Here is a 25,635-nt window from a genome sequence, read left to right as displayed (position 1 = left end):
AAATCTCTCTTCCTGACAGGCCCAGAGGCTGACAAGGCCAAGCCTGAGCCCACACAGCCAACATCACTGATTAAACACAAGCACAAACTTCCTCACCAGGCAGCTGCCCTAATCTAAGCATCTCACAGCTTTCCCAGTTGTTTGTTCAGCTTCTTCCTTTACCATGGAGCTGCTCTACAAAACTGCAGGGTAATAAGACACACACACACAGTTACCTTTTTTTGACCTGCATGAGGAGTAAATCCAGCATTAATAGCCCAGAGCCTCAGGTATCCTCTGTGATTTGATAAAATTGCTTATCTAAGCAAAACCCTGCAGGGACCAGCCTCATTACTCAGAGCAAAGCTCTTCCCCCACACCCTGATTAACAGTGTTTCTTTCATTTGCCAGCTCCAAAAAAACCCACAGATTAAAACAAAAAGATAAAAAAGAAGGAGACATTTGTTTTCTCCATTCGAGTGCTCAAACAGCTTCCAAGGAAAGCACCATGGGACTGGTCACCAGGCTGCCAAGGACACCTCGGCCCTGGGGAATGGCACATGCAGAGCAGTGGGGCTCCTGGGAGACAGCAGTCCCCCATCCCAAAGGCAAGAGGCAGCTCAGAGGGACAGGAGGAGGCACAGGTGGAGCCATGACTGCCATGCTTCCCTCCTGGAGAAACTGAGAGCCCCCAGCCCTGTGCTCTGCTGGGACAGGGCCCTGCCCTCCACCCCTTGTGGGGACGGATGCATTCAAAGATAACGGGTTTCACAGGGCCCCCAGCTCCAGCACAGCAGCTCCTAGGGGAAAGAAAAGGGAAATCAAAAGGGGAAAAAAAAAAAAACAAAACCAAAGGAAAACGGCTCATGATTGCAAACATCCTCCCCAGGGCCTGATTACCCCTGAGAGTAATGAGTCGCAATAACCAGTGCTGGACCAGTAAAGCAGCCCAGCCCTGCGCAATAAAGCAGCCTGGGAATACATGCACCAAAGTCTGCTGATAAAAATGCTGTTAATTCCCAAACCATCCACTTCTTGGCTGCCAAGTTACCCACTGTGTTTGCCTGGGTGTTTTTCTCCCAGTAGAGCACTGACAGTGATCTGAGCCTGGGTGCAGCCTCCAGGGCAGGATCCTCCTGCAGCTCAGCACAGCTGGAGGAAGGGGAGTCTCCCCTCTCCAAACACAACTCAGCCCCCCAAAAACCCAGCAGAACTCTACAGCTTCAGGTGTAACAATTTATGAGTACCAGAGTATGAAAAAACGCTCATTACACCCATCATGTGTCAGGCAGGGACTCTGGGGCTTGGGCTGCCTCCTCCAGCCCAGGCTGGCAGCATCCTCCTCCTCTCCTCGTGCCAGGGCAGCAGCCAGGCCCTGCAGCACCATCCTGCTGCTTCAGATAACGAGCTCCAGCACGGAGGGAGGACTCAGCAATGCAACCTCCCTCCAGCCTCTGCCAGCATTTTAGTGATCTAACAGCTGGGTCTAGCACAGGAGGCCTCATTCTGCTCAGCCGTCCAACCTCTGCCTCTTCCAGTGGCTCTGGGAGGCTGCACATCAGCTCTAGTGACCTGTCACCATTTCACACCATGCAAATAAAACCCAAATCAAATCCCTGAAGCAAGAAAAGAGAGAAAACAGCTTTGTTCTTATTAGTCCACCTATGAGCCAGAAAACCAAGTCACACCAATAAAATTTGTGGGCAAGAGACAGCAGAATGTTTGACTGATGAGCTTCCAGCATCCTCTGCTGCAGCAAGAGGAGTCCAGCACCCAGGCGGGGCTGAGCAGAGCGTGAGATCCAGACAGGCCACAAGCCCTGCGTGCCCAGAGACACCTGGACAGTCAGCTCTCAACTTTGCTTGGCCTTCACAGCACACCAAAATCCCAGAACCTGAGCAGCAATGCTGGGCATGGAGCCAGGGCCAAACTCAGCAGCAGCTGTGGCATGGTGGGACTGGCACAGGGACTGGACCTGGATGAGCCTGTGCTGCTGGAAGTGCTGCCATCCTGGATGGGATGTGCTGGCAGCCAGGGCCAGGCTAAGAGCTGGCAGGAGCAGAGCTGTTAACCAGGACACTTAAAGCAGACTGTAACCAAAGAAAAGCCACGTTCCTGTTAAAAACTGAGCAGCAGCAGTGTGAAAGAACAGCACTGTCCTTACAGGACGTGCCCATTACAGCTCTAAACTCTTCGGACACTCGTCTCACAGAGCTGCCAGGATAAGCTGCAATGCATTGCTGATACATTGTGCAGTTACATCTTTACAGGTGTATGGATTGATTTCCTCAATACACATCTCCTGGCAACCCAGAGAATGCTCATCAGCTCCCACCTCAATCTGACTTACAGCCCGGAGCTGAGCCAGGGACAGACGGACACATCAGGCCTTAAGCATTCTGGTGGGAGATCCTCCAGCAGGAGCCAGGGAGAGACTCTGGCTTTCCTCTAGTCGTCTTAATTCATTTCAGTGTGCTTCCCGATGCTGGCAGTGGAGACAAAATCAACAGTAAGAGCCTGCCAAGGCTCTCAGCACTGCCGTGGCTCCCAGCAGCTGCCTGGAGCCAGGGCCAGGCTGGGGAGCCCCCGGGGGCAGGGCTGGGTGCTGGCAGTGCTGCCACTGCAGGTCCTCCCGCCAGCCCAGCACCTCCCACAGCCTCCAGCACCTCACCCTGGGCCTTCTCTCAAGAGAAAGGGCCAACCTCCAAACCCCCAGGCACAGGCACTGCTCTGCTCTCGGGTGCACACGCTCATCTGGACTGGGAAAGCCTCACAACCACTCCATGCAACGAGGCCATGTCCCCTTCAGCTGCTCTCCCAGCCCCCCTCTCCTCATCCAGCTCCCCATGATGAGCCAAGAGCACAAGAACAGCCAGAGCTCCCACAGGACATCCACCACCTGTGGCAGTTATCCCCTCTGAGAGCACAGCCTATTCTCTACCCACAGGGAGGGGAGGAGTGGCTGCCTCAGGAACCACTGTACCCAAAAGCGCTCCACATCCACCCTTCGCTGCCAGGACATGCTCAGCATTCCCTGGAAAATATCAAGGAAGGCAAAGCCCAGTCCTCACCCCTGCATCAAGCTCTGTGCAGGCAGTGCAATGCACCCAGGAGGGGTAATTACGAGGATGCCTGTCCCAGTTAATTATGACCTGGCCAACTATCAGTGTTTCTGTGCAGGGACAGCTTTGTTCAAATTCAGGGAAGAAGGTAAAAGTGGCTTCCCACCTGCAGAGCCACAGCCTGCCCAGCTCATCATGGCCCCTCTGCACACACCTAAGGGAGAGCAGAGCAGGACGCCTGTCCTGAGGAAGTGGGGCACAGAGGGGTGACATGACCTGCCCAGGCAAGCAGGGTCATGCTGCCTCTGCCAGGTGCCCTGTCCACTGATCCATCAGCTCCAGCCATACAGAGGAGGGGCTGGATCAATGAAAAGCAGGACGGCTTTGCTGGGTTTGAGCCCCAGAACCCCCAGTTGTTTTTTGTCTGCCACCACAGCTCATTTCAACCTGCAAGGATCTCTCCTGGAGCACACTCACCTGCTCCTCTTCTCTTCCAAGTCACCTCCATGTGCTGCAAAGCCAAGCTGCACCAGTGCCCACACTTGGCTCCAAGGCTGGTCCCAACATGCTGCCTGAGGGTGTGCCAGGCACAGAGACCTCACTGGGGCTCAGAGGGTGGAGGAAGAGCCTCGCAAACCAGGCACAGAGAGGGCAGGGCTGGCTTCGACCTCCCCACTTCTGCCACATCTAACAGCACACCCCTGCTACAAGAGGAGGTTTCAGCTTGCAGACCAAAATCCCTTCAAACCCCCTTCAAATCTAGAAGTTATCTCTAACACACATACCAGGGACAACACCACAGTTACAGGCCATTCCACAGATCTAAGAAGATCCTACTGGATTTTGCACCCCACTGAAGCATTCCTAGAGAGCTAGCAGTTAAAAGAAGTTGCAAATCTTATTTGCACCATCATTAAAGGGAGGAAAAGGAGATTAAGAGACATGATAAGATCAAGTACTATCAGCCTCAAGCAGCCTCAAAATTAAATCCTGAGGTAAGAAGAGCAAAGTAATTACCTCACTGAAAAGCTTTTCTTTTACCCATGATGAGAACATTCCCACTCAGGACTGAGTGTGTCGAGGGGAAATGCTCTTTGAGGCAGTCAGTGGTACCAAGGCAGGGCAGAAGCAAGCCCACTGCAAACCTTCCACAGCCTCACGTCTTTGCATGATGCTCGAAGTTCCAGCTGCCATGTTTCTCCAAGAAAGGGAAGGGATTCATGTGTGCTTTTCTTTCTGATAGCTGCAGTTCCTGGGACCCTGCTGAACACAGGCTCCTCGGCAGCAGCCTGCCCAGAGGCCCTGGGCAAGGATATAAAGAGTCACCAGTTAGTGATGAGAGTTTTAGGCAAGTTATGTCATAAATGCAGCCAGGAATGTCTCTGTCTGGAGGGTAAATCCATCCGGTGACCTGATTGAGTCACTGCCTGCTGACTCACACACTTGGGCAGCCCGAGCTGAGTTGGAGGCAAGGAGATGTCATGGTGACAGGGACTCAGTGACTGTCCCCTAACACAGGAGCCTTACAGGTTCTCCAGGATGGCAGGAGCTTGTTTGCACCAGCAATCACCCCCCCCTGCTCTTCTGCACTCACTCCCACCTCCTCCTGCCACAGGCCATCCTCACACGGGAAGGGACTGCAGCTGCTCTTGTGACAGGACAGCTCCCAGCAGAAGCAAGGGAAGTTGTGCCACTGTTCAACGTGCCAAGGAGTCAAGTGGACAGGAGCAAAAGGCCCCAGGGCTGCACAAAGCAGAGAACTCAGAGCCAAAACAGCAGCCAGCCCCCAGGCACCACCCCCTGACCTGCTGCATGGCAGCCGGGGCTCCAGCTGCCACACAAGCCCCATCTCCCAGCCGCCTGCAGGGCACACGCTGGTACCTGTGCTGCCCTCCCCAGCAGAAGTCAGCCCTCTGCAGCCACCGCCCCAGCCCCGGGGAGCAGGGAAGAGGGATGCAAGGCTCGGCCAGCTCCTTCCCCCTCACAAACACAAAGATCTCTTCACAAGAGCCACGTGAAAGGGTTGGTGTCAGTGCTTGCTCTGGGAGCAACACACAGGGTCAGAGCTCTAATATTAGAGCACAGATGATGACAGGGGAGAGGGGAAGGAGCAAGAAAAGAACCATATAAATAGCAGCATTGTCCTTACTGGCTTTCACAGGGCATCTGATGTCAAATAGGATCATTCACTCAGAGCTGAAGTCTCTAATTGATGCCCATCTGACAGTTTCTTATCCAGCACTTGTTCACCGGCCAAACAAGCTGAGTAAATATGCTTTGTTCTACCATTAAAGCCAGTGACAAATCATTGGCTTGCAACAAACCCAGTGTAAACAGCATCCTTCCTCCCGGGCCAGATCTCCTCCTATTCCCCTGACGCCCTCCCACTGCTGCACTTGGATGCTCTGCCAGCCCCGGTCCTGGCATGGGGTAAAGACCTACGTGATGAGGACCAGCACACCCTTGGCTTTGGGAAGAGAAGCTGCTCTCTCAAGGGGGTTTGGGCTCCAAAACACCTTTGCAGGCCTCAAGTGAAACCTGCTGCAGCCCAGAACATTCATTTAATAACAGAGACATCCAGTCTACAGCCTAGAAACAAGAGTCCTTACAGGAGGCAGACCCTTATCTGAGTAGAGCCAGCTTAACCTGGCAGTGCCACAGATACATTTTATGGTCGAGCAGAGTTCAAGACAGACTGGAGAAGTTCTTGCCCTAGACATGTTTGCCCTGACCTTTGGAATGTCCCCAGCAGATTTCAGCACCCCCAAAGACCATCAGTAACTGCTAGTTTTAATTCTCCAAAGAGGCTGCTTGGGGAGAACACAGGAGCCTGGGTGCTCCATGGTCCATTCCCAGCATCCACAACTCTGGGATGAGGTATGACAGAGGATGTATCCCAGGTGAGTCCTTTTGGATCCATCTATAGGCCTGCTGGCCAAGAATCTGCCCAGTGCCTTTCAATGAGCCATCTGCCTCCCCAGCCTACTGCAGCACCAGCTCCAGGCACTTGTTACCTGCTCAGGGAAGCTGCACCTCCCTTCACACTTTTTCCATTAACTACCCCCGAACTTCTAGCTTTTGTATTGAGACATGAGGTGAGCAACAGTTACACCTTCCTCTGACTAAGAGCCTTCATGATTTTGTAAGCCTGGACCAGGTCTTCATTTCCATTTTCATTCAATCAATGCACATTTCCTTTCACTCCTGTTTCCAGACTGCTGATGGAGCCCCCACACCAGTCCTGAGGTGTTACCATCACCGACTCCTCCATCCTTAACCCTCCAAAGCTGACCCTTTGCCTTCTATCACACAACTCCTTTCCAGCACCTGAAAGACCCTTCTTAGAAACACAGAGTCGTTAAGGTGGGAAAGGACCTTTCAGATCACCACATCCAACCACCAACCCAGCACCACCACCGTGTTCACCACATCTTTAAGTGCCGGAGCACCAGCAGTGAGAAACGGCTGAGCTGAATCCTGCAGGGGCACCTGGGGCCAAGGGTGCTGCTCACCCAAGAGAGCACCTTTCCAGGTGCATCCCACCACCCTGGACCCCTCAGCACACACCAGACTCCGTGGAAAAGCCATCTGGTGGCACTTGAGGGAGTGATAAACACGTTGTGTACCTCCTGTGTGTCAGGCTGCTGGCTGGATCAGGCTCAGGGACTCTCAGTTCTTCCGTGCAAAGCTCCTGGCTCACTCTCCTGCTGCTATGACCAACAGCAAAGCCACCGTTTGGGCAAACCACTGCCACCCATCCCGAGAGCAGCCCAGCAAACGAAACAAACCCTGCTGCCTCAGGGCATGCCCAAGTATCGCTGCGGCTTCACCAGGAGGCTTTGCTTAAACACCCTGTGATCCCAGTGTAAGCTACATCTTTGCTTCTCGACATTTGCTAAACCCCAAAGCACCGGGCTTGGAGGAAATCCAAAGAAAGGGGAAAAAAAACCAACAAAACCTCAACATTTTTCAAACAGATGATTGCTGAGAGCTAGGGAGACCTTGTGGTTTTGTGAAGAGCCCACTCAAAGCATACATAGCTTTTCAAACCCAGATGAGAACCACTGCCAAAACAAGAGTCTCGTATCGATTTCAGCCCCAGTGAGGAGTAGGGAAAAGTGGGTGAGGGTAGAAATTTAGTCCAGATATTTGCTATAACTTAACACGTGCCTGTCGAGGGCCACATCTGAAAACATGTGAGGAAGCACAAAACTTCTACCTGAGCCCTACTCTAGGATGTTTCCTAACTGCTGACCTTAGTGCTGGCGTTTGGAATTTTCCTAAGCAAAGCTGGAATCGCACGTCCATCACATGACTCCAGAGGAAGCGGCGCTGAGAGCCCCAGCTGAAGCCCAGGGGGAAGGGATGGCTCTAACCAAACAGGATGAACAGGACCCTTGGAGTTGCACACAGAGGATCTGTTTTCTTCCCAAATCCACTGACAAATGCTCTGGCCAGGACACCCCCAGCTGGTGCCAGACCCATACCCTCAGCACAGCCTCATGAGAGAGTGCCACAGCCACCACTCTGAAGGTGGCCATAAGGCCACCCTGCAGGAGTGACTCCCAGTCCCCTGCTCTGGAGGACTGCAGTGCTCTGTCACTTGAAAACATTGTTGTCATCATCTGGGAAACAGAGGAATAATGTAACCACATGTTTCTGATATCTCTGTTTACAAGTAGATTTCCAAGTCCTCCCAGAAAACATCTCTTGGGAATGTTTCTGTAGCATAGCTTAGCTGGAAAACCTTGGGCTCTGGCTCAGAGATTACAGCAAATCCATCTCACGTGGCCCAGAGGGAACTGAGAACAAGTGACAGCTTGAGGCTCAGCTGTCAGGAGAAGGGGAGGGAAAGTGGGAATATCCTCAGATACACTTAGCTGGTCACAGACCCCTGGTTTAGCACATCCTGAGCTCATCTGTGTACACACATGGCAAGTATTCCCTGTCAAAAACCACTCAAATCTATGGCAAGACCTCCCCCCTCAACTCTGCTGCCACTGGACTCGGCCCCAGGCAATCCCTCTGATTATGCCAAGCCAAGTTACTCTCACTTAAGCCCTTATTCCAGACCTGCTGCAGTTGTCACTTCTGCAGAATTCCTAGCTATGTTTGAATTTTAATGTCCCAACAAAAAGGAGAGTTTGCGATCCTTTAAGTAGTGTTCCCTGCTCAGGGTTTGAAGGATACTCTTCATGTTTCCAGTACAGGTGGAGGTAAGATTTATGATGTCCCTAAACTGTCCACTTCCCTGCCTTTAAGTGCCTGGAGTTTATAAAAGATGCAGCACATGACTGCACCCCAAACCACCATCCCTCAGAACCCTCACAGCTTGGGAACTTCTCATCTCCCCCCACCTGCTGGAGTAGACATGGAAACATTTCTTCTGAGCTTCCAAAAGGTGGAACGGAAAGACTACAGAGTTCACAGCAGCTGATGTGTCAGTGAAGAGTGGCTGAAACCCAGCATCCTTGGGTTCCAACTTGAGGGGCTCCAAGGGGGTTGGAAGCAGTACCCTCGCACTCGTGGTGTGCCAGCACCTCACCTTCCCCTCCAGCCAACACTGTCAAGTGTGGGCCTTTCTCCTACGCTGTCCATGACAGAGAAGAAAACTTGACTTCCAAATACCTTATACCATCCCTGCCCTTGGGAATGGGTCTCTCCTGTACCACATCACACCTCCCTCTATATGGAGAGCATGCCTAGCTCCTCAATATTCTATTCACCATTTCTGTGTACTCTCCAGCCAGGCCCAAAAGATGGTCCAGAAGGACAGAAATCCCTGCACAAGGTCCCAAAGCACTTGGCCAGGCCGCTGGGATTTCACTGGACTCCACACAGGGCTGCAGTATCAGCCCCTGGACAAAGGGTTTATTGCCTGTGCCCACCTCCATCCCAGGCAGATCCTGGTGCCGTGCAGACTGCAACACAGTCACAGGTGTGAGGCACAGGACTGGCAGAGGTGACAGGACCCTGCAATTCCCTGGAAGATCAGCCTTGCCCCTCTGCCAAGCACTTCAAGATCTAAACCTGAAAAGCAGAGCAATAAAGGACCACACGTAACATGAAACCTCAAGTTTCACCGAGCTCTCTTCCCAGGGAACTGCAAATATTTGCAGTGTTTTATCCAATATCCCTCCGTGTTTGCCCAGTGCCCAAAGATAAATGAACAGGTCACGTACGCTTAAGATATAAAGATCTCATAAGACTTAAGCACAAACACCAGTGAGGCACTGTTGCCACAGGGAAACAATCGGCATCCGTGAGCAGCCAGGGACCCAGACTGCCGGTGCCATGGCGGGCTCCCGTGCCCGCCTGGTCCCTGTCCCCTTGCCAGCCCCAGGGATGGATGTTCAGATCACATACACCGCTTTGTCTGTGTCAATGCCCGCTGTCCCCACAGCCCAGCAGAAGCCACCCCAGAGGACCAAGCCAGCACGGGCACAGCCATGGCTGCAGGTGAGTGCCAGCACTTTCAGGAGGTGAGGTTGGCAGCAAACGCCTCTGGAGTCTCTTCCAAAACCTCCCCAAATGCCAGATGACAGCACGTTCTCGAGCTCTTTGCACTGAACGATGACACAATGGCTTGTGACCCTCATCCTCAGTTTATGTGGCAGCAGCGTAGAGCCAGGTCTGTATCTCCACGCAGGTGGGCAATCCATCACCAACAGCAAAATCTATTCCCCCTACATGCTCCTTTTTCTGCTCTGTTTCTCCTAGAAATGCTCCTGACCAATCATAGGAGCCCGATTTCTGAGCTTTGGCTCCCTCTCCCCTACAGCCTGCTTTCAATCATGTGTTAAAAGGGCAAGTAATGCAGAAACAAATCTGCACTAAAGGTCAGGCAGCTTCCCCCACCCTGCAAGGCTGAAGAAAAGCCCCTCTGGCTCCAGCAGAGCAGACTCCCTGATCCAGCCCCAGCCATCTCTCCCTCCCCCACCTCAGCCCCAAAACAGTTGGGCAAGGCCAGGGCCAGATGAGTTATGGCCAGGAACTGCGTGCCACCAGCCCATGTCATAGCCACACTGGGAGATGTCACTCCAGAACATCACCATTACAGTTCTGAACTGTTTCTCCATTTTCCTGGACATTCTGAGCCCCCAAAACTGCCCAACAGTGTCACACCAGCACCAGGACTCTGTGCTGGTCCAGCCTCACCTTGAGTCCTGGGGATGGTTTTTGGGTGCCACAATATCAGAAGGACCTAAACAGGAAAACATCCAAAGGGACACGAGGATGCTGAAGGGTCTGGAGGGACCATACGAGGAGCAGCTCAGGGCTTCTTCAGCCCAGAGGAGACTGAGGTCAGACTTCATCAGGGTCTGCAGCTTCCTCTCAAGGGGGCAGCTCTGATCTCTGCTCTCTGTGACAAGGAACAGCACCCAGGGAACGGCTGGAGCTGGGCCAGGGCAGGGTCAGGCTGGAGATCAGGGAAAGGCTCTTCCCCCAGAGGGTGCTGGGCACTGCCCAGGCTCCCCAGGGAATGGGCACGGCCCCGAGGCTGCCAGAGCTCCAGGAGCGTTTGGACAGCGCTGCCAGGGATGCCCAGGGTGGGTTTGTTAGGGTGTCTGTGCAGGGCCAGGAGCTGGGCTCGATGATCCAGGATAGAATGGTGTGCCCAGTCCCTCTAGAATGCTTTGCTGAAGAAGCAGCTGCTACGGCAGCCCCTTTCAGCATCTCTTTCCCCCTCCTGCAAGGTCTCCTCTGCTACACCAGCAGCAGCCATCACTGTCATTTCAGAGACAGCAACTGACCACAAAAATAAAGAGCAAGAGCACTGCTAGGCACTGCTGCTGACCCTTTTGCTTCTCCAAATCCCTCTGGTGGGTTGAGAAAATAACAAGCTCACCCTTAAAGCCTGCCCTTCCCCCCAGTAAATTTGTTCTTCCCAGACAGAAACCCCTCAATCCCAGGTAACACAGCTGCCAGATGGAGGCAGAAAACAGGAATGCTGGATGGTGACTACGGTGAAGCCCCTGCCAGTCCCTGCACTGTGAGATAAGGAGCTGGGAACAGCACAACCAACCCTTCCCAGCAGAGCAGGGGACTGCTGGGAGCGGGGCCATCGGCATCAATCCGGAAGGGCAGGCTTGGATCTGGATTCAGAGACACCCGTGGGTCCCCACATCTTGGGAGCACACAGGGAAAGGAAGCTTGGCTGTTTTCTCCCCCCTTCTCAGAAGATTTGGCTTCAGCCTCACAAGGTCAATGCTCTGGCAGGGACTGGGAACCTTCCAAGATGATGTCTGCTATTTTAGTTTTAAAACATTGCAGAACTGGCTCAAATAATAAGTCCAGTTGTTTTCTGGGTACTCAGCCCCCCAAGCTGGGTACAAGCAGCAGAATGAAGACCCCATAAACTCCAAAAGAGGAAAGAGTCAGCAAAATGCTGCAGCACCCAGACACAACTTTCTGAGGCCAGATGGGATCCACCCAAGGGTGCCAAGGGACACGATGGAACAACTCACTGAACCACTTTCCATCAATTACCAGCAGTCCTGGCTCACCCAACTGCCTGGAGGTGCCAGTGTGATGCCCAGCCACAAGAAGGGTTGGAAGGAGAATCTAGGGAACTGCAGGACTGCCAGTCTGACCTCGGTGCAGGGGAAAGTTATGGAGCAGATCGCCTTGGGGCAACCACACGGCACATTCAGGACAACCGAGGAATCAGGCCCAGCCAGCACAGGCTCATGAAAGGCAGGGCCTGCTTGACCAGCCTGACTTCCTTCTGTGACAGGGTGATCCCTTCAGCTGATGGGAGAAAAAGGCTGTGGATGTGTCTACCTGGACTTCAGTAAAGCCTTTGTTACCCACAGCGTTCTCCTGGGGAAAGTGGCTGTTCTTGGCTTGGACAGGGGCACCATTTGCTGGGTGAAAAGTGGGCTGGGTGGCCAACCCCAGAGAGGGGTGGGGGGCGAAGATCCATCCACCTGGCAGCCACTAGTGGTGGTCCCCCAGTGCTCAGTGTTGGGGCCAGGAGAGGATCAAGGGCACCCTCAGACTGCAGGTGACACCAAGCTGGGCAGGGTATTGATCTGCTGGAGGGCAGGAAGACTCTGCAGAGGGATCTGGACCAGCTGCATCCATGGGCCAACCCCCCTGTAAGAAGATCCAACAAGGCTCAGTTCCTGGTCCTGCACTTGGGTCACTACAACCCCATGGAATGCTCCAAGACTGGGACACAGTGGCTGGAATGTGCCCAGTGGGAAAGGCCCTGGGGGTGCTGGTCAGATGGTGCAGCTGGATGAGATGGGTGTGCCCAAGTGGGCAAGAAGGACAGTGGTACCTGGCTTGCACCAGCACCAGGGTGGCCAGAGAGCCAGGGCAGTGACCATTCCCCTGCACTGGGCACTGCTGAGGCACCTCACATCTTGGGGTCATGCATGACCTGCCTGTGCTCCCTGGGTGTTGCAGTGGGGAGCGTTACACGAGAAAAGACTGCCCAGGAAAGATGAAGCTCTGTTCAAGCACACAACCACAAACCCAAATTACCACCTCCAAAGGCAAGCACAAAGCCACAAGATGAGTTTTGTCCCCAGATCTCCCTCCAGGATGAAATAACACAATGTCTTGCACTAAACCTGTGGATCCTGCTGCATTCCCCCTTGGAGTGGCAGCAGCAGGGCCCCCTCAGTGCACACCACACACAGAGACCAGACCAGCTTCACCATCCTTGCGGCTGGCTCAGGGTGTATATGCACATTTTTATCATATTATGTATGTTTATCAATTCGTTCACTACAATGGGAGAAGAGCTGGAAAGCTATATTAAGCTGCAGAAGCAAGAGTGTTAAAAAAAGATCAAAGGTCCGTCATTTAAAATTAATTAATTCAAGCTTGAACTATTAACATAAATTAAAAATTCAAACCACACACAAGAATATACTTCTTTCCAAGTCATTTTCAAGAACCTCTTGTGCTGCAAGATAAGGTAATGGCACATTCCATTAATTTGCAGGATGCACAGTGGAGGTTAACCTCCACTTAATTAGAACTAATTGTAATTTTGCAGGAATAGGGCAAGCACACATTGTAAGAGATCCTCTTGACATTACACCTCACAGTGAGGGTACAGAGCTGTTTATGCCACCTCTCCCCCTCTCTCCATACACGCATCACCCCTCTGCAGCCCCCTGTGCAGACTCAGCTGGAAGAGCAGAGGCATTTCACAAGGGACCACAGCCACCAAGGCAATAGAAAGAAGAAAGCGTAGGATTTCACTTCCACAGCATCCCTGCTGTGAGCAGAGGAAAGGCACATGGACACTTAACAAACACCAGAGCCACTAGAGGAAGGGTTGCAGAGAGCTGAAGGACCATCTGACATCAAGCAACATGCAAAGACCACACAAAGTCTCGGAGGAAAACCAGTGCTGAACGCCGCTGGAGTTGTGCCGCACGTTGCAAGGTGTGACAGCACGAGAGGAGCCAGCGTGGGAAGGCCCAGCCTTGGACAGCCCTTCCAAGCAGCCTGTGGAGCAGGGTGAAATCCCACTGCCCACCTCCCTCCCCCCGACAAGGCCTGGGGCCAAACCTGCAGCTGCCGGCGCTCCCGCGGCTCCAGGGGTGGCCAGGTCCGGTCACAGCGTGAGCCCTCGGCAGTTCCACACACGGCCCCTCCGCTCTGCCCTTCCGAGCTCACTGCTCCCTGCGCACAAGGTAAATCCCCTCCCCACGAGCTTCATGCCGAGTCCTCACCCACCAAACTGGCCCTGGCCAGGAGCCAGCACCTGACTTGGACCCTGGGAAGGCTCCTGGCACCGTCGTGCGCTGCCAGCTTCAGCACCAGCCCTGCTCAGGCCTTCCCCCACCAGCTCTGCCTCTTCCCCAGCCTGGCCCAGCTTCCAGAACAGCTCCATGCACACTTCTGGTCTAACCTATGCACAAAAACCACACTACGGGATGGCCTCCAGCTCCATTAACCCAAATTCATGCAAACCGTAATTCAACGTGAGTTAAAGACATCCACCCTAAAATCTTTTTAATTTGCCTAAATCATCTTAAAGACTCCAATTCCTGTTCTGCCCAAAGCTTCTCTGCTAGTGGAAGGAATTGCTGCAGGGTCACAGGGGCTGCACTTCTTCCACCTGGGCCAATGCCACCCCTGAAGCCCCCAGGAGCCGTGGGGACACCCACACCTGCCTTCCCCAGGGCTAACACCAGCCCTGCTGCACCCACCTGAGACCGTGCCCGAAGCGCCAGCACAGCCTGTGTTCACAGGACACAGCTGAGGTTTTGCTCGCACCAGTGGAGGGAGGCGAAGGACCAGATCCTGGAAACCAGAGATCCCTCTCTGTGACAGCTGAACCTGCCCACAGAAGGCGTTGGAATGAGATGACCTTTAAGGTCCTTTCCAACCCAAACCAGTCTGTGGTTCTCTGAAGCACTGACCTCCCCATGTGTGGCACAGCCCAGGCACTGCCCAGCAGCTGCCAGCCCCGGGACTGTGCCCTGCACGCACCACATGTGCCCCTTTGCTTCTTGCTACCTTTAACCTGAACTCCTCATCCCCCAGCACCGCTAACGACACCTCCTGCCACCACCAAGCCAAGTAAAGCGGTGACTTCATCGCAGTTTCCTTCACCTAAATTGTCTCAGGAGACCCCGCTGCTGCTTTCCAGCGGGCGCAGCATCCTCCCCACGCAGCTGCACGCCCCCGCTTCCTTCCTCCGCATGGACCTCTGCCTTGCATCCACCCCTTGGGCCCGGGCTTTAACCTCAGCTTGCCTGTGTGCTCCAGGACAACCCAAAGCACTCAGTGACTGGGACCCCTCCCTGGGGTCCTCCTCTCCAGTGCTTCCACACACAGCAAGAAGTTTCCAGAAGCTCCTCAGGGTCAATGGGGCTGATCAAGAGCAGAGCTGAGCTCCTGGGGAGAATGGGCAGGGCAGGATCCCTCACCAGCTCAGTATCAAACCCAAGAACAGGCAGCAGTAGCATCACCACTCTCTGCCCTGACCTCAGAAACTTCCCTGAACTATTTGCACCCAAATCCCTTTGTCCATGCCCCAAAAAACGTGGGAGGCATCAGCATGCCGAGGTGGCAAAGCACAATCAGCCAGGGAAGGAAAATGCCCGCAGTGTCAGCAAAAACCTGGAAATATTTTGGAAAGAGATGCTCTGAATCCTTTCATTCTGTTTTTCTATGAGGTGCAGAAAAAAAAGTGGTTGAAATCATTTTATTTAAAGCTTTCTGGAGGACCACCTTGCTAGCCAGCTCCACTAGACAGACTCTCCCCAGCACCATCCCCAGCAAGCTGATGACATTCCTGAGGCTTCCTCTGGCCGTGGCCAAGGCCCAGCAAGTACAATTAAAGCCAATCTAGTTTAGAAACAATAGCTCATTGCTTTCAGACTCATCTGGTCGCTTTCACCACGCCTGTGTTGCCAGCCCTAAGCTAATCCATCAATGAAAGCATCTCCATCGATTTTGAGGAACTTTGGCTTAGCACACGAATTATAACATCCACCTGCCCCCTCGCAGGCCAGCACTGCAGGCCAAAACTGTTCTTCAGACCATGCTTGTGTCCTCAAAACACTCCCCATGTTTCAGCCAGGCTGCTCTCTTTCACAGAGCCATGGAATGGTGGGAAGGGACCTTTAGGATGATCCCATTCCACCCCCTGCCACAGGCAGGGACACCTTCCACTGGCCCAGGCTGCTCCCAGCCCCAATGTCCAGCCTGGCCTTGGACACTGCCAGGGATCCAGGGGCAGCCCCAGCTGCGCTGGGCACCCTGTGCCAGGGCCTGCCCACCCTCCCAGGGAACAATTCCTTCCCAATATCCCATCCAGCCCTGCCCTCTGGCACTGGGAAGCCATTCCCTGTGTCCTGTCCCTTCAGACCCTTGTCCAAAGTCCCTGCCCAGCTCTCCTGAAGCCCCTTTAGTCACTGGAAGGGGCCCTGAGGTCTCCCTGGAGCCGTCTGTTCTCCAGACGGAACATCCCCAGCTCTATCAGCACTTGGGATGCTCCTTAAGAGTGGAAGGGGCACACTTTTGATCAAGCCAATACAGACCACAGCACCATACATGGTGTTTGTTACTTCATATTTTCTAAATGTTTAGGTTTTATAAGTTTGAGCAGCTCTATTTCCCCCTTAATTGGTGCAATTGTTTTTAACCCTGCTCCTGGAGCCACGTTGCCATGGCTACCCCGCACAAGCCTGGGCGAGCGAGGTGTATTTTTAGAATTGCCAAAATACACGTCTCTAACAGAGCTCTTCTGGACAGAGCTCTCCTTGTTCCATGACACAGGAATTAAGGGCATTCAATGGAATTAAAATGTGGGAAATTCAAAACAGATTAAGGGAGAGGCTCATGGTGCAGCCTGTGCATGGCTCGAGCCCCCGTGCACAGGATGGTGCCTGGAGGCAAGGCTGGGGCACAGCTGAGGCTGCGGCCTCCTCCAGGCCACCGGCCACGGTGGGACAGCTGAGTGACCAAGTGCTCCCATGGATGGGCATGGGCTCTGTGGGACACCAAGGAGGAGTTGCTTAGAGCCCATCAGGCTGTGCCTTAGGAGAGCTGATGAGCCTTAGGAGAGCTAAAGGCTGGGGGACAGACAAACACAGGTGACACTGTGGTGGCTGTCAATGGATCTCCTGCTCAGGGCAAAGCAGTTGGGACATTCTGGGAAACGGTAGAGGTCTCGTGTTCGCAGATCCTGATCCTCACGGGATTCCAACAACCCAAATATGCGCTGGAAGAACACCACAGCGGGACTCAAGCAAGTCAGGTGGTTTCTGGGGAGCACTGGTGACAGCTCCCTAACACAGGGGAGAGGGTGACAGTGGGAAGAGACACTCTGCTGGGCCTCACATATGAGGAAGAAGAGCTGGTCAGGGATGTGAAGGCCTAGAGCAGTCTTGGCTACAGTGCCCATGAGGTGGGGGGCACTGATGGAGCAGCAGACCCAGCAAGGCCCCTGTGTACTCCTGACAAGTGACACTTCACTGATCATGGCCAGGCAGACAGGCAAACCCTAAGGTGCAGAGATACAGCCCTCAGACTGCCCCAGCTCCAACACTCCTGGCACACCTCCAAGAGAGTCACTGCCCAGCAGCAGTTCCCTCACCTTCAGGGGAGAAAACACATCTGAGCTGAGCCAGAAGGAAAACGAGGAAGGAAATGGAAAGTATAGCAAGGATTAACACCATTTTAGCTGAAGTCAGCAAGTGGATTAAGGGGAGGGAAAGCTGGGGGCTCCAGCATGAACTCGTCCTTTTACAGGAAAGAACCACTTAGAAGGAAACAGCTGAGCTGTGGCACTGTGAGCCTGACCCAGGTTCCTGCAAGGAGCCATCAAGGACAAGGGAGAGCACAACTAAAAGGAGGCCACAGTGCCAGCAAGAGCCATTCCCTGCTGCAGCTCTGCAATCCCTGCACTGCACTCCCAGGCAGATGCTGGAGAGGAACCAAAAAGTCTCTCACCTCCAGCATGGGTGGGATGGTTGAGCTCAGCCTGAGTTTTGATCAGAAGCTGCACTCTGACTCAGTTTACAGGTACAGGTACCGAGGGCACAGTAGGCCCTGTGGTCTCGCAGCCCACCCTGACTGCCCTGAGCGAGGCACAGGAGCAGGTGCCCATCACCACAGCTCTTCTCTGGCTGGGCAGCAGCTGCCAGTGCAAAAGGCACATGCACAGCCAACACACCGGTAAGGGAAAGCATGGCTTGCTGACAATCATTCCTCCTGAGCCAGGGCACCACCACGGCAGTGGCTCTCAGCACCCTGTCCATCCATCCTGGTGGCCACAGGCTGCGTTTTCAGGAACACACCAATGACATCAGGAAAAAAAACCAAACCAAAACAAAAAATAAAGAGAAGATTCTAGAGGTGCAAATACCCAGGAGTCGATCTTCTGGTTTAGAGAGCAGCTGTATTTGAGAGCTCCTGGGGTCTTCAAAATTTGCATAGACTAGAGAAAGGAATAGTTCAGAGAGACATTTACATGCAGTAAGTCAAATAGGATCATAAACATGAAGACAACAGCAGAGTTCAAGGATGTTCCTGCTGCTAATGCCTCTCTGAATCCCCCTCTGGACACTCTTTCCAGAGGAGCCGTGCTATGGACCATGACCATTCCTGGCTGAAGCTGGGCTCTGCCAGCATCACTCCAGGGGCACTGTGCAGCTGGAAAGATGCCCTCCCAAAATTCATCTGCACAATTCATTTCAGAGTCAGAGCAGTCTGCCAGCAGCTCTAGTCATGCTGTCCCATCCCTTTCACAAGGACATGAGTAATTATTGAGCACTCTAGCTACTAAAACTGATTAGAGCAAAACAAACTAATTTTGTTCCAAGGCAATGATCTGACCTCGTTAACAATGGTAGTCATGCGCTAACAATATTTTTCTCTTACACAGTGATGTCTTTCATTAGAGCTCAAGCTGTTTTGTAAAGGAGCTTAGTACATTCCTATAAACTCATTTGCATAGGAGGAAACCCAAGCCAACACCCGCATTTCCAGAGGCTGTTCCCTGGGAAGCAATCTGGATTGAGAGCGTGGAGAAACATCTCCCTGCAGCCAGGAACAATAACCCGAGGTGCAGGGCCGCTGTGCAGGGAGCCTTCCCTTCCCTTCCCCTTCAAAGCAGGCACCAGGACAAGCTCCTACATCCCAGCCGTGGCAGATCCCTGCCAGACCTGCACAGCAGGTTTGCTCCTCCTCCATCACAAACCTACATCTCATCTCTGTTTTGTGAATGAAGAGAACCACTCTGGGCGTTCAGACTCACTGTGAGGGCCCACAGAGATTTGACACATTTCACCACCGCAGTTATTAACCTCAGGAAACACCCTGTGGAGCTGACCAGCAGCTCCCTAAAGCTCTCACACCTCCCCTCTTACCAGGCATTAGCCACTGAACAGAGCTACCAGCTGCCCTTGAGTCAGTCTGAGCTCCTACATGAGCCGCCAGCACACCGGCAAGGATCCTTCCCAATTAATTCCATGAAGAGTCACCTTTTCAAATTATGTTTTCCCCTTTGTCCTTTGTGTACTTACAGACACCCCAGCAACCTCCAGCATGTACCAGCTTCAGAGCCAGCTGCCCCAGGAAGGGCATCTCTCCTCATGCCCAAGAAAGAGAAGCTCAGATCTGTCAGGTTTCAGGGACAAAGCAGAGGGAAGACCCCCTGACTGACCCCCTAAGGGTTGGGACAAGGATCCTGCTGCTTGGGAGAGCAGCTGGGATCCCAGAAGGCGGCAGGAGGCAGACTGGGAAGCCGGCTGTGGACAGGGACGGCTTAAACACTTCTCACTCAGAATCACCTGCAGTCAGGTTCTGATTTAACCTACCCACTGTCATCGAGTCAGCTGCTCACGGGGCTGTGCTTCAGCACCTCAGGCCCCATCACTACACAGCTCCCACTCCAAGGCCAAGCCGAGATACCCCCTACACTTGGAACAGCAGGGACAAAAAGAACTCGAGATAGTGCTGCCACATAACAGCCCCATCCCCCAGCCTGCCTTTCCCCCTGCCCTGTAGCCAAAAGCCTCCGAGCACTTGCTAATCACTGATTAACAAGATCTTACAGCTCTGCTCTTGAGGAGGGCTGGGAAATCACTTATCCCCATCTCAGAGAGAAGGAAAAACCCGCACAAAAGGAGGAGATGATGCTGTTTGAGGTTTGTCTGGAGTTCAGCAGCTGAACCCACCTGGTCTTGCAGGGCTGCGCTAGGAGTGCTGCCTGCACCTGCTGTGAGGTGATGGGGGTTTGTGGCCATGTGCCTTACAGTTCCCAGCCAAGGCTCGCACACAGGTTAAATGCATTTAAAGAAAGAGTTAGTCCAGTTTCCCCTCTGCACTGTTAGAAAGGGATGTTTGTGCACCAAAATAGCAAAGAGGTCTGATCTAAGAAGCTTGAGCACAGCCAGAGGGCAACCGCCCTCTTCCCATTGAACCGGCACAGCACTGTACAGCAGGGGGGAGCTGCGAGTGAAAGCAGAACTCACATCCCAGGGTCTTTTGGGCTCTCTTATCCAGGTCACACATTCTTAGCACTCGATGAAATATTAAAAGCAAGACAGGCAGCTTCCCTGCCCAGCTCTTGCCACTTCAGGCTCACACGTGTGGGCAGCTCTCACAGTGTCACTCGCGATGCTCTGAGGGGCAAAGTCACCCTCTGCCAGCCAAGTCTGCTGCAGACACGGACACAGAGCACCTTGAAGTGATGTCCCCAGGCACCTCCTTGTGAACAAACACAGACCAAAACTGGGTGTTAGACTGGTTACACATCCCCAGAACCGGGCTGGGTACTGGCACCACAGTGACTTGCAGGCACACAGAGAACATTCTGAATGCTCTGTAACCCACAGCAGCTGTGGGAAAAACATGGACAAGTCCTTAGGACAGGCAAGTTTCTGCTTCTCTTTCGGAAAAAGGCTTATAAATGCTAACCCCAAAGCACCCAGAACAGGAACAGCACAGCACTACATCCCCAGAAGACTAAAAAAACAGCAAGGGGAGAGATGACAGCTCAGAGGCAGCTGCCATGATGCACACAGAGCAATATTGGAGCTGCCAGAACTCTGCTCAGCACAGCAGGATCAGACCCCAATTGCCACCGCCAGTGGAACAGCATCAGAGGAGCCCTGCAGACCAAGGTGCTCAGGACCAAGCAGTCCTCAGCCTCCCTCATTTTAGCATTTCTTTTTTCCCCCCTCAAGTTCCTTTTCAGTCACTGAAATCCCTGTATAAGTCTGGAAGCCCTTGTGCCTTGGTGTCTCTCCAGGAGCTTCACAGTCATCAAAAGAAAACAATTCTACTGAATTCTCCCTGTTCCCCTTTTCAACTCCCTGTGATGGAGACACCAAATCTCTGAGGCAGAGGAGCTCAGCCCAGGACCCGAGCCTTGTTTCACACTAAATTTGGTCTGCCAGACATCCAAAAAAAGATCACATCAGTCATTCTGCTTCAGAGCTGGTTTCTCAGCATGGAAAATTACATTTCCTACATGTAGCTAATGCATGAAAAGCTTTGAAAGGTCAAAAAATGAAGCCATCAATTTATCCTTTCTATTAAAGCTGCTGAAAGCCTGGGCTCCCCAGTGCAAACACTCCACCTAGAGCCAGCTGTGCCAGCCCTGCTTGTCCAGGGCCGCCAGCCCCAGCGGGTGACTCGGCATTGCCACTGCAGCCCGATGGGGCCATGCCCACAGCTGGTGCCACCAAACATCAGCCACCGCTCTGAAGGGGACCCAAGCAGACTTTTGGTGGGACAACCTCCCCTGCTTGTGCAGGGGGTCTTGGCAGAGGGGACCCTCACTCCCAAAAAAAAGGGACCTGTGCTCTTGCACTGCCTTTCCTTTGGCACCATCCTGGAGAGAGGTCACCCATGAGCTGATCCCAGCCAGCAACATCCTTAGGGACAACACTGGCTGAGCAAAGCATGGGTGCAGTTGCAAAGCGTGAAAGCACTTGGATAGCACCAGAGCTCCCAGACACACTGCCAACTCTTCCTTCTGGAAGGGAGAGGAGGAGCAAGGAAGCCTGAGGGCCTGAGCCACACAGGATCCTCTCCCACCCAGCAGCTGAAGGGCAGCAGAGACCATAGTAACTGGTTCCACCTGAGCGACAGCATCCAGCCCACCCTGCAACTCTGCCCAGGACGATTCAGTGCCACTGAAATGGCACTGCTGTTCCCCTGCTCTGTGCCCATCCTCCAGCTCTGTGGTTGTTCCTCAGACCTTTTTGCATCCCCAAAAAAAGCCAAGCAGTGCCAACCAAGGCAGGACTTGGTGTCCGTGCTCTCACTCTGGCCCAATGAGACACGGGTTAGGTGTTTCACAGGTGAGTGAGAGACTCCTGCAGCATTTGCTGTGCAGACAGGCACGGAATACAGGAAAGCAGCAACAGGATCACAGGGCTGCCCAGGGGCAGCAGCCACAGGGGTTGGTACTTGTCCCTTCCCACCTTAGGGCTGCAGCAAACAGGCTGTGGCATTCCACAGAGCCTCAGCAGGACCCAGCATCCCTCACCTGCCACAGCTCACCACAAAGATGTCATTAACATCTCAGCTTTAGAGCTGGGAAACACTTGAAGCAAGCTGGAAAGGAAGTGCAAGACCAGCCTGGAGAGGGTGCAGGCTGCAAGGAGCAGAAACTCCACCCCAAGCTGAGCACAGCTCTGGCCCACGCTGCCATCCCGGTGCTGGGGAAGCTGCCAACACACATTTCTCCTTTTGGGACAGAAATAGCCCCATAGGGAGCGGCTGCCCCAGCACTGCTGCACCTGAGAGCAGGCAGGCCCTGCCAGCAGTGCCCTGAGGGTGTCCCGAGGTCCTCACCAGCTCCTGCTGCCAGGAGCCAGGACAGACAGGGCTCTTGGTTACACTTTGGCTCAGCTCCCTGCCACGAGTGACATCCACTGCAGCTCTGCCTCCAGACACTGCCTGGGACTCCCCAGCCACTCTGCTGCTGGCTCCAGACAGCCCCGCACTGCTCCTGTGCCATTCCCAGTGCCAGCAATGCTGCACATGGACGGCAGGGACAGGAGCCACTGCAGCTGAGCTCTGTGCAAATGGGGATAATTTGCCTTCTTAAAAAATTAAAACCTTAGAGCTAACAAGAGGAGCGTTTGCTCTTAAGTTATGACTTGCTGGAGGTAAAGGGCTAAGAATTGCCATTCCCATTGCTATCATGACTGCCATGCAGGGGAGAACATCTGACCCCTCTCTGACCAGTGTTCTAATCATCCTGGAGGAATACACAGGATGTTGTCACCGAGTTCTCTCCCAGATGAACACCCCAAGTTCCCCATGAACATCACAGCAGGTGTCACTGGAGAAAGTTGTGACAGCTCCTGGCACTGCACAAGGATGGAGATGCCTCCTCCCCGTGAGGCTGTTCTCCAGGAAGAGACACCAAGGTGACATCGCTTTCTCTGCAGGGCTCTGGCTCTCTGGGGGACAACCTCACCAAGAGCATTTGCCTTCCCTACACTGGAAAAGGCCATCCGAGACTGACACAGCTCCAGGGTGCAAACAGGAATGGACTGCAAGTTCCCTGGGGCTGGGAATCATTTAAACAATTGTCAGCATAAAAACAGATGTGGATTTTTACTTAGCAGAAGGGGAGCAGGAAGGTCCCTATTCGTCTAACTAATTCATCCAACTATTATGAGAAATATCAACTTTTCATACCTTTAGATGAGACAAGTCCCTTTAAAAAAAGATTTATCAATGAAGCCCAGCTTTGCTGAGGTGAAAGCTGCAAAAGTCAACTTTCAGGTACCCAGGGACAGGCTGGGATAGGAAATTTCCCACCTATATTTTAGGGAAGAAAAACGGTTATTCAGCAAGTTCTGGACTTCTCAAAATGCAGGACAACTTCCAGGGACCACAGGGGAGTTCTCAGTGCCACAATAAAATTAATTCAGGGAAATAAAGCAGAACAGCCACACCCCAGAGCATGATACCATTGGAGAAAGCCCAGGCTTAAGAAGTACAAAGCAAATTTCCCTGTGTTTAATTATTTTTGAGGTTGCTGTTTTACAGGTTAAATATTTATGATAAAGAAGGAAGACAAGTCACCCCCTCCTTATTTCACTGCTGGAATTACCAGCTGAGAGTAAAAACAGCGCCCATAGGGGGAAGATAACAGGGAGAAGTGAGTTCTTGAGCACAACACTGCACCATCTCCTTTTGGAGGGGAATACACAGGAAAGCTGAGCATGAGATAAACATGAACTGGTCCTTCACTTGCACATGTTCCAGTGATGTAAACATACATCCAGCCAACCCAAGAACCAGCTCCAACTTGCTCATCCCCACGTTAAAGCATCCTGCTGACTCCAGGCCTCAGGAATCAATGCCCAGCACTCACCTCCTCCGTATTTATTTCTATGAAACACACACAACTTGTTGCTCATACTCAAGAATAAACTGTTCAAGGAGCACATCTGCACATACTGTATTCTCAGGGGAGCAATTTCTGCTGGTGTAGCTGGCTGAACTTCAATGCCACCTGCACGAGAAATTCCCCTGTTCCCCCATTCTCAGACAAACCTGAAGAAATCCAGCTTTCACCAACAGAGGAAAAAAATCGAAGCTGCTCCACACGGTGTCAATCCATGGCTGCAGGAGCCAGGACACCAGCCAGCAGGCTGGGAAGCAAACAGCCCGCTGCCGGCATCGCCGCTTCCCTGGAGGTCACATATTCTACGGAAATCTCGAAACTAAAGGAGAAAAGCCCTAGTGATGGAATGAACCTGCCAGATGAGGAAGCCTCTGAGGCGCACACAGCATGGACCGGGATTACTGCGGGACCCGCTGTTCAAAAGAGCAAATCTCCTCCGAAAGCAAGGCAGCAACATAGACAACGAAGTCCTTAAAACTGGAAACCTGCTAAGGAAAAAAGGCGCTGGCGGCAGAGCAGCGCCCGGCCCCCGCCGCGCTCCAGGGCAGCACCGCCAAGCAGGCTCTATTCACGCGAAAGGACTGAAATCGAACAGCAAAACAGCATTGCAAGAGCATGAAGTAATCCCACCCCTGCAGTTCGTGTTTTCCTACCCAATTAGCTACTCCAAGTGTAAGAGGGAAAAGGAAAAGGAAAAAGAAAATTAAAACGTGCTGCAAAGCCAGGAGATGTTTTGCAACTCCCGGGCTCCCGCAGCAGCGCCCTGCACTCCCGACAGCCACGGGCGAGGCAGGGGGACCTACGAGGAAGGGAGGAGAGGAGGGGGGAAAGGGAAGAGAAGAGGGAAGAAGGGGGAGAAGCCCGCTCACTTGCTCCGCCGTCCCTCGGGCCCGTCCCGCAGCGCGGCCGGACCACACGCCCGAGACGCGGCCCCGCTACCGCCGGCAGGGAGGGCAACGGGCTCCGGCCGGGGCCCGGGGGAGGAAGCGGGCGGTGGGGGCGGCCCCGGAGCCACCCCCGCCCGCCGCACAGCCCAGCCCAGCCCGCCCCGCCCCGGGATGCTCGGCGGCTGCGGGGGACGGGATGGAGCCGCCCGAGCCGGGAGCGCGCAGCCCCGGGGCCGGTGCGTGTCCCCGGGCTGGCCGGGGCGTGCTGCCCGACGGGGGACAGCGGCGCTTACCGTGGCTCAGCCGGGACGGGAACTCGCTGCTCCGTTGCAGTTCGTTCCCGAGTTTAACAAAACCGGTTCGAAATCGTTGTTTAAAGCGCTGGGAACGAGCAGGAAGCAGCAAAGCCCCCCGAGGCTGCTGAAGGGCAAGGGAAGTGCTCGGAGCTGCTCCGAACTCCCGGTGGTGCGGGGGCAGCCCCTCCGCACCCCGCCCGCGCTTCCCGCTGGAAATCGTCCTGTGGCTTTTCTTAGTTCTCAAGTGGGTCTAACCTCAGAGTCTGGAGACATCTGCTAGAGCAGGATGCCTGGAGAAAGCGAAATCCCAGGCTAGATGTTAATTTTAAATCGTGCAAACCCCCAGTGCTCGTGAACAGACAGAAGCAGGATGCTGTGGGCTGCAGGCAGGACACACACTGCTCCACCAGCTCACGTGTGAGGTCCCCTTGCCTCAAAGCAGGAGGCCAGACCCGTGCTTCTGATGGCTTGGGGATTCCTGCTACCCTGAGAAACCAGAGAATCAAGGAGTCACACTGCTTTGCCACCACTACAAACTCCTCTTATAGGGCTGC

General features: G+C 53.6%; 1 protein-coding gene across 1 annotated transcript in view; it reads right to left on the bottom strand.

Annotated features, from left to right (window-relative positions):
* LOC125334257 (ankyrin repeat and fibronectin type-III domain-containing protein 1-like) overlaps nucleotides 1-24,851 on the bottom strand; it is a 247,550-nt gene extending 222,699 nt beyond the window's left edge. Inside the window, exon 1 of the mRNA XM_048320937.1 lies at nucleotides 24,768-24,851. The gene's annotated coding sequence lies outside the window, so the exon portion shown is untranslated. The remainder of the gene's footprint in view (nucleotides 1-24,767) is intronic.
* Between the last annotated feature and the right edge of the window lie 784 nt (nucleotides 24,852-25,635).

The sequence above is a fragment of the Corvus hawaiiensis genome, chromosome 16, assembly GCF_020740725.1.
Source record: "Corvus hawaiiensis isolate bCorHaw1 chromosome 16, bCorHaw1.pri.cur, whole genome shotgun sequence".
NCBI lineage: Eukaryota > Metazoa > Chordata > Aves > Passeriformes > Corvidae > Corvus > Corvus hawaiiensis.
The sequence above is the reverse complement of the archived record's forward strand: the minus strand, read 5'-3'. Positions and strand labels throughout refer to the sequence as shown.